Below are 12,936 nucleotides of genomic sequence, written 5' to 3'. Positions count from 1 at the left end.
AGAACCGGGTATGAGTTCTGTTCCCCTGAGCAGGCCTCATTTCTAATCAGAGAGCAGTTCATTAACAATATGGTGTGTGTGCCACAATTGCACCAGTGGGTACATCTTGCCTGACTGGTCAGTTTTGTACCTTACAGTATCTGCTGCATGTTTATGCTGTTGGTGGTCATGATCTACTGGAGTTTATGTAGCATTTCCCAGCACTATAAGAGATATCCAGCAAGAAGATTACTTCCATCTGAGTACCAACAGAATCTCTCAATATCCTATTACTTCAGCCTGTGATATCTTCAGCAATAGGGTCTAATCAACCAAGTACTTTGGTAACAATTTACAGGGTTGTTTTATTTGGGGGGGGGGCAATTTTTAGGAAAATTTGAATACAACTATTATTAATTTCAAATATTAAGTAACCTGATTCCTATTCTGCAGTGCACATATGAGAAAGGCAGTGATGAAAGATAAGATTTCTTTTCTATTCATTTCATTTTGCTTTTTTACCTCCAATTACATTATCATAAAACTGGATTTTGTTCATTTCACTGTCAGAAACTATATCTTTGCATATAAATAGAACGCCCACTTAAATGGTTTTGTAAGTGTTAAAACATTAAATTGGTATCTTCTTTTAAAGAGAAGCTACAATGTTGAAAGTCTCAGACTGCGCTCAAGCTCCTCCTGTGCTTAAGCTCACAAATGATACTACTCTTTTCGTACGTTGATTCAAGGCCACCACTGTGATTTGCAAAGTATGATATAGCATTTTAGAGGTATTACAGAAGGCTTTATATTATTTTAAATTAAAAACATTTATAGAGTATCATTCTGTCCCTCTGCTAAGGTTATTTTTTACATGCCTGCTGTTATTGGAAAACAATAGTTGAGCACTTGTACATTTATTTTGATCCCACTGAGTTACCTGTTTGAACAATAATACTTTCTCAAATCTCATTATTTGATGATGTGATTGTGCTATTGGATTTCACTGAGAAAATCAACATAAACACAACTAGAATTTATGCATAGTCTATATGCCTGCTGTTTTAAAATGTCACAAAAATTAAAAAAATGTATTATTACACTGTGGTTTTACTTATAAAGCACTTTTGAAACTTTTATTGATTTAAAAATTCTGTTTTCCTTACAATCAAAACCTATAGTAAGCTCTATAGTTGTATCAGATCATAGCTAATATGTTATGCTATATATTATAGTTTATTAAATTTATGCATATGTAATGACAAAAAATCTCAGCTGAAAATTTAACTGGATTTGTCACAGTGTTTTGCTCAATAAGTGTCAAGATAAAGTTTTATATATTTTGATATGGGCACACAATAAGCTTCTGTTTCTACAACCTATTTCTGATTAGATATGTACAGCTTATTAAAAGTTATGGTAACCAGGTGTGGTGGCACATGCCTTTAATCCAAGCACTTGGGAGGCAGAGGTAGGAGGATTGTTGTGAGTTCAAGGCCACCCTGAGACTACATAGTTAATTCCAGGTCAGCCTGGACCAGAGTGAGACCCTACCTCAAAAAAAAAAAAAAAAAGTTATGGTGTCTGCCAGGCATGGTGGCACACCCTTTTAATCCCATCACTCAGAAGGCAGAGGTATGAGGATTGCCATGAGTTTGAGGCCACCCTGAGACTACATAGTAAATTTCAGGTCAGCCTGGACTAGAGTGAAACTCTACCTTGAAATGCATCTGTTGTGTTTCACACATTTGCCCATGTGATATTCCTGTGTTTTAATTAGATGTGTCAAATAAAAACATATATATATATATATATATATATATGCACATATATATATGTATATATGGTGTACTATTAACTGTGTATTTTATCATATATATGATAAAATGATATGATATATATTTATGTATATAACACATATATAGTCTAAGACTTTTAATCTGAGAATCCTGTACTTCCTCCTTCAGTTGCTTTCCTGAGTGTGTTTCCTGGAGTAGTGTGGTTTGGCTCCCTTGAAACAGATCTTCCTTGTAAGTTGACTTTGGTTTTGGAGAATGGAAATAAGAAACATCATTCCTACAGAAGCCAATTCTTGTCTGAGAGATAAGAATGGAGGATACAGAGTGACAGAATTGTGAAAAGAGTATGAATAACAGTTAGCACAGTTAGAAATTATAGCATACACCCATACATGCCCACTTCAAAAGCAACATTCTTTTCTGTGCTGTTAAACGTAGAACCCTGAGGACATATTTCTATCTCAGATTTGCATGGAATTCAGTGGTGGAAATCTGTCAGAGGGACACATGAGCTCAGTTCACTGAGTGGTCCTTGAATTGCGGATAATCCCAGGTTCCCTGGATGCTTCCCCACAATGTTGTCCTTGATGCTGCCACAGCTCCATTCCACTGTCGGCCTAGTTTTGAAACAGCTGCCTCTCCACAAGAAACTGAATCACCTCAAGAACGTTGTAGTAACACTGAAGATTAGGGAATCAATGGGGAGGAATTCCTAGCACAGTAATCTGTACCCTGTCATCTGGCTCCTTCTTCCAATGCTTGTCTCTTTTGTAAACCCCTTCCTGTCCCTACCCCAAGTCCTAATTCTGCTCATTTTAGTATGCAGAGTGGCTTTTCTGTTTCCTAGAATCTTGGTAGTTAGCCAGTCAGTTCTATATTTCACACTACAGGCCAAGAAAGGTTCAGTCCCAATGGCTGCAAGTGCCTTCCTGAAAGAAATGATCAGGGCAGCAGACTAGGAAATATGTTTGTTTAACTCTTTATGTAAATAAATGTCTGATTAAAAATATGATGAAAATTGCATCATTTTTGCAATTTGTGTCATCACATTGATACTAGCTTATTTATTTTCTTGGGCCTGAGTAATTATAAACATCTCTGAACCTCTTTGCTTATTTCTTCCCCTGTTCCAGAAACACACACACCCGTCTGAAGAACGTGTGTGAGATTAAAGAAAAATGTGACCCTGCTATGTCCAACATGCGCATAAAGTCCATCTCACCAGAATAGAGATAACATCATCTCTGTCCTCATCTCTGCTAGCAACCCTGCCCTATCCTCTGTATCTTCCTTATTCTCACTTAGTACATCTAGTCTGTTTCCACTCTGGGACCTTTCAAACTTGCTACTTAGTACCCATAATGCACTTTACTTAAGGCATTTTTGTAAATCACTTCCTCTCCCTTGTGTTCTTTGCCTTAGCTCTTGTATAAAGTTAACAGTGACAAGTCCATAATATAAGGAAGAATTTGTTACCCCACCACTTGTAAGCAAATATACATATTGCATACACACACACACACACACACACACACACACACACACACACCACATACTTTCAACTCTCTCTTATGCTATTTGTTTCCTCTGCATAATACTTAATACATACCTACTTATGTAAAAGGAAGTCTGAGTGAATAACAGTTAAGTACCAATATAAGCTTCAGATTTCTTGTACATATAAAGCACATTCTTGTAGTGAATGTCAATTAACATATACTTCTTCCATTTAAGCAATCTTCAAATTAGGTAGTTTCTGTTTGCATCAATGTATTGCTGTATACAATAGAAAAAGTTCTAGAAAGTATGACCTTCAATGTTTTAGAAGTTATAGATTAAAATAATATATTAACGAATCAGTTTAATGCCTATCCACATCTATTCATACTAGATAGGGCTCAGATGACAGACCAAAGTACAATTACATCAAAAGCAGTTGTGGTAAATCCATGATGTTACTGAGCTTATGTACAGAGGAGGGTGAGGGGTTGCTTACAGTTACAGGGGTTACTTAAAGGCAGCTACATCACTGAAAAGCCTACTTTAGCATAGGTGACAACTCACTGAAGCTGTGTCTCTGGAGCTCACTGCACAAATTACAGGCAGCTTGGCTCATCGGAGAGTCTCTAGCACAGTACTTGACTTATAGACAGCTGGGCAGGGCAGGCATAAGCAACCCTTTGCAAAGGGTTTCTTACTCTTTCCCCTTTGTGTAATATTAGGGTGGGGTCTCTTAGGTTTTAGCTCTTCCAAAGTTATTGACCTATTGACTCAGTCCTCCCCAGAGAAGGGACTATTTCAATTCAGAGCATTTTCTATACAACAAATAGTAACTGTTAACATTAAAATTTCCTAAAGACAAGTGGTAATATTAAAAATGAATTAAATAAGCAATAATATCCATTCTTCCATTAGTAGGAGCTTAAAATCTTAAGTCTAATTCTGAAGAATACAACCTTGGGCAGGGATTCCTGTTGAAGGGATGAGATGAAGGACTACTCTTTGGAGTAGGGCATATAGAAAATAGACTAAAGAAGAAGTAAAACCATCCCTAATAATGCAAACTCAGCTAAAAATGTAACACAAGCTTTGTCTCTCCATGAATCATAACTGAGTATCCTAGATGCAAGGAGTCGAGCCATGCATTTATGGCCTTATGGAGAGGGTGCACTCTGACAAACAAGCTCCTCGTAATATCAAGGTGCTTCTCTTCAGAGAGTAGTAGTGATTTCTTAGCAAGCAGCAGCACACACACTTGTACAGAGGGAGGCCCCCTTGGAAATGAGAGCTGACTAGGGCATGAATAGTGTCTATTAGAGCTTTCAAAGTGGTATCTGAATTTCAGAAAGTCAGAAGTACTGAATACAGGGTTGCAATCCACTCAGAAATGATTTTAGGTATTCAGTGACTGCTCCTGTTCATTCTATCTTCTCTTCCTGTGTGTAATTGAACTGTAGTTTTATATTGGTGATCACTAGCCTCCTAGGAATCCCTGAAATTCAGAGAAAATGCTGTGGGAAGTTGATTGATTTCTTTGTTTATCAGAAATTTCGAGGACATTAACAGATGGGATGTCAGATTCAAATGAAGCCTATTGCTTCCAATGAAGGAGTAGCAATTAGATCATTGTCTAAGTGGATTAACACTCTGAAGCCCTATCTTCTCAAACACTTACCAGCAGGACAATGTCTTAGCAGCCAAAACAGTAGACAAAACACCCTGGGTCCTCAGTTAAACTTTTATCCTTGAGTTATAATTCAGTTGGATCTATCTGCCAATAATAATATCTGTTCTTTTAGTTATTACCCAAAATATGTGCTGAACAGAATACATTTTAAAGATTTTGATGTTCTGTGTTAAAAATATGATAAACCGAGAAACATTTAATGATTAAAGTGTCAATATATACCAAGCAGGTCATAAAGCATTTGATGAAGCAAGTAAATAATAACATTCTCTGGGTTACAAGAGTGCTTTTAAGTTCATTTTAAATGATTAAAAGTCCACTAACATTTAGTATACCTCCAGAATCAATCTTACCCCTTCAGTCTCACAGAAATGGGTATAGTATAGTGAAAAGAGCCATATGCATAATAGTTTGTACACTTGCATATTCAAAAGCAAGACTATATAGGGAGAAATATTTTTCTTGTTATACAGGTTGGCATTTACGCTGAAGAAATCCCCAATGCTCTCAAGTTATGCACAAGAATAGCAGAAATACAAGAAATTTGAGAATAGTTATATACATACAAATGTATAATCAACCATTGTTTCATGACAAATTAGAACTGTTGCATTGTACAAAGGTTTACAGTGAAGTCTCAACTTTGATTCTACTAACATTTTTTTTTCTTGCAAGATAATTCTTCATTCTTCCAGGCTGTACTGCACCCTATATTGTGTATTGCAATATCTCTCATTTCTACCCTCTGGTTTACAGTCATAGGGGGAATATTTCAGAACATTGTTAAACACAACAAAGACACAGAATTAAAACCAAAGTAGATGCACAGAATTGCATCAAATAAGTCACCAAAAGAAATGATCAAAAGAGTAAAGATACAGCTAGCAATCGATTAATATCTGCAATATAAGAAACTCCCCAGACTCTCTATCTTAAAAATAGCCCAATTAACAAATGAACATTAGGACAGGGAATATAGTTCATTGGATAAAGCTCTTGGCTTGCAGATATGACTCCCTGAGTTTGGATCCTCAGACCCTACATAAAAACTGGAAGCTACAGCAGGCTTCAGTAATCCCAGTGTATCTATCCAAGGAGGAGAGGCAGAAAGAAGAATTTACCAGAAGTTCTCAAATGGAGCAGTAAATAGCAAGCAGAGATTCAACCTCAAAATGAGGAAAAGTTTTCCTCTGAAGTTTATTGGTGCACTTTGGCAATCTCACACTTGCATTCACATATATACTCACATACACAAAATAAATGAATGCAATTTTTGAAAATGTAGACAATAAACCTAAAACTAATTTCATATTAGAAGATATACTGTCAACAGATATATAAAATATTCAACAATATATATCTTCTATCAGATTCAAATCAGAACCACAATAAGATATGACTTTCCTTTTCCTAGTAAGAATGATTACTATAAAAAGGTGAAAGATTAAAAACTGTTGGCAAGGAAGTGGAGGAAAGGGAACATTTTCATACTATTGGTGAGCATGTGAGAAGAGCTTTTGTAAAAAGCAGTATGAATGTTCCTGAAAAAAAAAAAAGCTGTAAAAATAACAACCATATAACGCAGAAATCTTAGTACTAGACATATCTCAAAATGGAATGGAAATCCTGTGCCTCCCAGTTCCCTGATCCTAGTACCCCTGCTGCTGGCTTGGGACTTCTGGGACCCTGCTGGCCTGTTGCTCCATCTTCTTGACTGACCTGCCGCTGACCCTCAACCACTGACTCCCCTGTTCCAGAGTGTATTCACAGACAGTGAGTAGGCCAGAGCTCCCAATTCATTCCCGTCTTCGCAGTTCCCTGGTCCAAGTATATCTGTTACTGGCTTGGGGATTTGTGGACTCTGTGGGCATGCTATATAAACAGACATTTGCTCTGGCTTCCTGATTGAACACTCCTTAGGTCCCCAAATACCTGTTCCCCTGAGACAAAAGGCTTAGAGGCCACTGTGGGAGCTGGCCTCTTGCCACTGGCTCCCCAGCTTCCCTGCTCCTGATCTCCAGCTCCTGATCCTTTTGTGCTGAAAAGTGTGTTTGAATGGAGAAAGTAGGCTAGATCTCCCAGTTTTCCTCCTCTCAGGTCCCCAGGAATATTTGATGTATTTGCATTCTTCACAACTCATGAATGTGTGGTTATAACCTCATCTTACACCAATCCAGATCACATTCAAAGAATGACAACCATGGAAGGTCCTTCAAGGACAAACTTGATTCCTCCTCAATAAAATAACATTTTCTTTGAATGCGTAGACAACAATGCATAATGATAATAATAATAATAAAAAACAATAACAATCAAAAACAGTCAGAAAACTGAGAGATCTTCCCTAAGGATGCCTAATCCCACAACGGAAGCCTCAAATTAAATCACAGAGAAAACAACAGAAATTGAATCAAGAAATAAAAAAATGAATAAAAAATAAAGCAAAACAACAAGCTATGTGACACACATCAAAAGAACTGTTGAACTGGAAGAAAAGTATCAAAAAAACCAACAATCACATAAATAAAATTGAGTTGAACCATCTCCTAGAGAGCACCCAGCTTTTCTTTCTAGCCTTAACTTAATTGAAGAAAACCAAAGCCTCAAAAGAGATAAAAATAAATGGAAGATGAGTGAATGAATACAGGATCTCAATAACCAGCTAATCAAGGTTAATGAGGACATGATCAAATGCAAGAGTGAATTCCACAAAGTGTCAAAAAAAATCAGACCTCAAAAAAGAGAGGAACAAAATGTAAACTAACACAACAGAAAACAAAAATCAAACACAGCTTTGACAAACAACTCTAGGTCCCCTCACTAACAGAGTCACTCTTGGGGAAGACAGAACCTCTAAGCTGAAAGAAAAGACAGAAGAAATTTATTGGGAGTCCAAAAACGTTGCTATGTTCAAAAAATCATATGACTAGAATATGAAGTAACTGTGGGGATACCCTAAAATAAACAAGTATCTGAATAATGGGTATAACACCAGGCGAAGAAATTCAGGCCAGAGGCATAGAGAACATATCCAAAAAACTTACTGAAAAAAGAAAAATTCCCAAACTCACAAAACAGAGGCCCACAAGAAGCACTCAGAACACCAAACAGACAGGACCAAAGAATAAGCCCTGTAAGGCATATCATAGTTAAAACTCTTAATAATGAAAGCCAAGAGAGAGTGCTAAAAGCAGCAAGGGAGAGACAACTCAGTGCATAATAAGGTAATTTCATCAGAATCTCAGATTTCTCAGTGGAAAGCCTGAAAGCCAGAAGGGCCTGAAATGAAACACTGCAATATCTAAAAAAAGTATAACTTCCAACACAAACTGCTGTAACCAGCAAAGTATCCCTCACAATACATAGTGAAAGAAAACTTTCCATGTAAAAAGTCAACTCTATGATTACATGAACATAAAGCCAAACCTATAGAGAATACTTCAGGAAATTGTCTACATAGAACAGTCAAAAACAAATCTCAAGAGCCAACAAGATCACAATAGCCAAAACTATACCAGGCTCAAAAGTACAAATCCCAGGAAAGTATCAAGCTCCATAATCATCCCATCATGGTAGGGAATAAATTGAACCTCCTAGTTATAATATTTAATAGTCTTAACTTATCAAAAGACACAAGTTAATAGGGTAGATCAGAAAAATCAACTATCTTATTTGAGCCGACAGTGGGACCCAAGCAGGAGCAGAGTCCGGCAGCAATATCAGTGGCTCCGGCACCAGCAGCAGTGGCCCCAGTAGTAGCAGATTCAGTAGCACCAGAAGTGGCAGCTCCAGGAGCAGAAGCTTCAGAGGCAGCAGTTGAAGATCCAGCAGCAGCAGTGCAGGATCCAGCAGTGGAAGCTAAAGCAGCAGCAGCAGTAGCAGCAGCAGCGGTGGACCCAGCAGAGGCGACATACCCAGCAGCGGCAGCTTTAGCAGCAGTGGCAACAGATCCAGCAGCGGCAGCAACAGGAGCAGCAGTGGTGGTTCCAGCACCAGGGGTGCTGATCTGCAGGGCCAAAGTTGCCCAGCTTGGTTTGCCCCACAGGAAAAGCCAGTGCCCAGCTCCAGAAATCAGAACAGCAGCCCAATGACCCAGCCAGCAACTTGACTGAGATCAAAATCATCCAAAAAGGTAACTGGGATTGCACCAGGGAAGGTTCTTACTTGGTCACAAGTTGACTTGGATCCCTCAACAGACCAGAAATCTTAACCTTTTTGTTGATAGAGGATCTGGTTGTTATAATAACTACTCTTGCAAAAATATTCAGTGCTGTTTTTGATTAAATGTGTAAAGTGTTTAGTTCAATTTTAGAATCCACCTGTATTTTATTCCACTCAGCCTACTTGAATACTCCCATAGCAGGGAAACTCAACCCCTAGGAATACCTTTGTAGATAGTCTGAGAGTCCTAAGAGACACACCTAACACCTTAAGCTCCTACCCTGAAGATATATAACATCAAATCAATTGATACATCTAAGAACACCCAGCTAGCTAGAAAATCCAATCATTAACTTAATCAAAGATGCAAAAATATATACATTATAACACAAGAAACACTAAAAAGCAAGACAATATAAATCCACCTAAACGTATTTATGCATCAGAAATGTCCTCCAGTGAGAACGAGTTAGAGGAAATGCCTGAGAAAGATTTCAAAAGAATGATTATAAACATGTTCAAAGAAGTCAAAGAACAAATCAAAGGAACCAAAGAATAAATCAAAGAGGAAATCAAAGAAGATGCAGGACACCAATTTAATGAAATAAATAAGGCAATACAAGACATAAATAAGGAAACAGAAATAATAAAGAAAATCCAGTCAGAAGTAATAGCAATGAAGAACACAGTTAATGAAATAAAAAACTGTGGAAAATCTCACCAGTAGAATGGATGAAGGAGAGTACAGGATATCTAAGCTAGAAAACCAGGTGGCAGATCTAATACAGTCCAACAAAGAGAAAGAGAAACTTATAGAAAAGTATGAGTGGGACTTTCAAGATATTCGGGACACTATGAAAAAATCGAATATAAGAATTCAGGGCAGAGTAGAAGGAGAAGAATTCTCCTCCAAAGGCATAGTAGGCATCTTCAACAAAATCATAGAAGAAAACTTCCCCCAAATTGGGAAAGAGGTGCCAATGCAGATACAGGAAGCCTTTAGAACCCCAGCCAAACAAAACCTGGAAAGAACCTCTCCTAATCATATTATAATCAAACTACCAAACACAAACCAAGGAAAAAATATTGAAAGCAGTTAGAGAGAAAAATCAAGTTACCTGCAAAGGCAAGCCCATCAGGATCACAGCAAATTACTCAACACAAACATTAAAAGCCAGAAGGGCTTGGAGTGATGTATTACAAGTTCTGAAAGATAACAACTGTCAACCAAGGTTACTTCATCCTGCAAAGCTATCCATTCAAATAGACAGAGAAATAAGGACATTCCATGAAAAAAGTAGGTTAAAGGAGTATTTGAAGATAAAACCAGCTCTACAGAAAATACTTGATAGGATCCTCCATGCTGAAGAAAAGGAAAAGCACACATATAAGGAACCTGGAAAAAAACAAGCAATACTCAAATACTAGTTAACACAAGAAAGCAAAGGTAGAACCGGAAACACACACACACACACACACACACACACACACACACACACACACACAAATGGCAAACATGAATACACACCTTTCAATAATATCTCTTAATATCAACAGTCTCAATGCCCCAACCAAAAGACATAGGTTTGCAGACTGGGTTAAAAAGCAGGATCCTACAATTTGTTGTCTCCAAGAAACTCACCTTTCTACAAAGGATAGATATTACCTTAGGGTGAAAGGTTGGAAGATGGTGTTTCAAGCAAATGGGCCTAGAAAACAAGCAGGGGTTGCTATCCTAATATCAGACAGGGTAGACTTTACTCCAACGTTAGTCAAGAAAGATAAGGAAGGTCACTTTATATTGATTAAGGGCACACTCCAACAGGAGGACATTACAATCCTAAACATATATGCACCTAACATGGGGGCTCCCAAATTTGTCAAACAAACACTATTAGAACTAAGGTCACAGATAACACCAAACACGTTGGTGGTGGGTGAGTTTAACACCCCGCTCTCATTAATTGACAGGTAATTCTGGGAAAAAATAAGCAGAGAGTCATCTGGTCTAAATGAGGCCATAGAAGGAATGGACCTAACAGATATATACAATACATTTAATTGAAATGCTGCAGAATATACATTCTTTTCAGCAGCACATGGAACATTCTCTAAAATAGACCATATATTAGGACACAAAGCAAATCTTAACAACTTCAGGAAAATTGAAGTAATTCCTTATATTCTATCTGACCACAATGGAAATAAACTACAAATCAATAGCAAGAAAGGCTATAGAACATACACAAAATCATGGAAACTAAACAATACACAACTAAATGATGAATTGGTCAATGAATAAATCAAGAATGAAATAAAAAAAAATTATAGAGTCAAGTGATAATGAGAACACAACATACCAAAATCTCTGGGACACATTGAAGGCAGTTCTAAAAGGTAAATTTATAGTCTTAAGTGCCTATATTAAGAAATTAGAAAGGTCGTACGTAAACGACCTAATGCTTCACCTTAAAGCCTTGGAAAAAGAAGAACAAGGCAAACCAAAAATCAGTAGACGGGAAGAAATAATAAAGATTAGGGCAGAAAATAATGAAATAGAAACAAACAAACAAACAAAAAATCCAAAGAATTAATGAAACAAAGAGTTGGTTCTTTGAAAGGATGAATAAGATTGATAAACCCTTAGCAAATCTGACCAAAAGAAAGAGAGAAAAGACACAGATTAATAAAATCAGAGATGAAAAAGGTAACATCACCACAGATTCCAGAGAAATTCAAAAAAATCATAGGGACATACTATAAAAGCTTATGCTCCACAAAGTATGAAAATCTGAAAGACATGGATGATTTCCTTGATTTATATGACCTACCTAAATTAAATCAAAATGAGATTAATCACTTAAATAGACCTATAACAAACATGGAGATCCAAAGAGGTACAAATAATCTCACAACTAAAAAAAAAAAAAAAAAAAAAAAACCAGGCCCAGACCTTTAAGGAAGAGATAATACCATTGCTTCTTAAGCTTTTCCATTAAATAGAAAATAAAAAAAAAAGGAATTCTATCAAACTCCTTCTATGAGGCCAGTATCACCCTGATACCAAAACCAGGCAAAGATGGAACAAAAAAAGAAAATTATAGACCAATCTCCCTCATGAACATAGATGCAAAAATTCTCAACAATATATTGGCAAACAGAATACAAGAATATATCAAAAAGATCATTCACCCTGACCAAGTAGGCTTTATCCCAGAGATGCAGGGATGGTTCAATATACACAAAAGTATAATACATTATATAAATGGGTTGAAGGACAAAAATCACATGATCATCTCATTAGACACAGAAAAGCATTTGACAAAATCCAACATCCCTTCATGATAAAAGTCCTACAGAGACTGGGAATAGAAGGAACATACCTCAATATAATAAAAGCTATTTATGACAAGCCTATAGCTAATATATTACTAAATGGGGAAAATCATAGAAATAGAAAAAATTATGCAAATATTCATTTGGAATCACAACAAAAACCTCGAATATCTAAAATAATACTGAGCAACAAAAATAAGGCTGGTGGTATCACCATACCTGATTTTAACCTATACTACAGAGCCATAGTAACCAAAACAGCATGGTACTGGCACATAAACAGACATGTAAATCAGTGGAACAGAATAGAGGACCCAGATATAAGCCCAAGTTTATAGCCACCTGATATTCGATAAAAATGCCAAAAATACTCATTAGAGAAAAGACAGCCTCTTCAGCAAATGTTGTTGGGAAAAGTGGATATGTATCTGTAGAAGGATGAAAATAGAGTTTTCTTTCTCTCCATGCATAAAA

This window comes from Jaculus jaculus, chromosome 4, assembly GCF_020740685.1.
Source record: "Jaculus jaculus isolate mJacJac1 chromosome 4, mJacJac1.mat.Y.cur, whole genome shotgun sequence".
Taxonomy (NCBI): Eukaryota; Metazoa; Chordata; class Mammalia; order Rodentia; family Dipodidae; genus Jaculus; species Jaculus jaculus.
Note: the sequence above shows the minus strand (reverse complement) of the source record.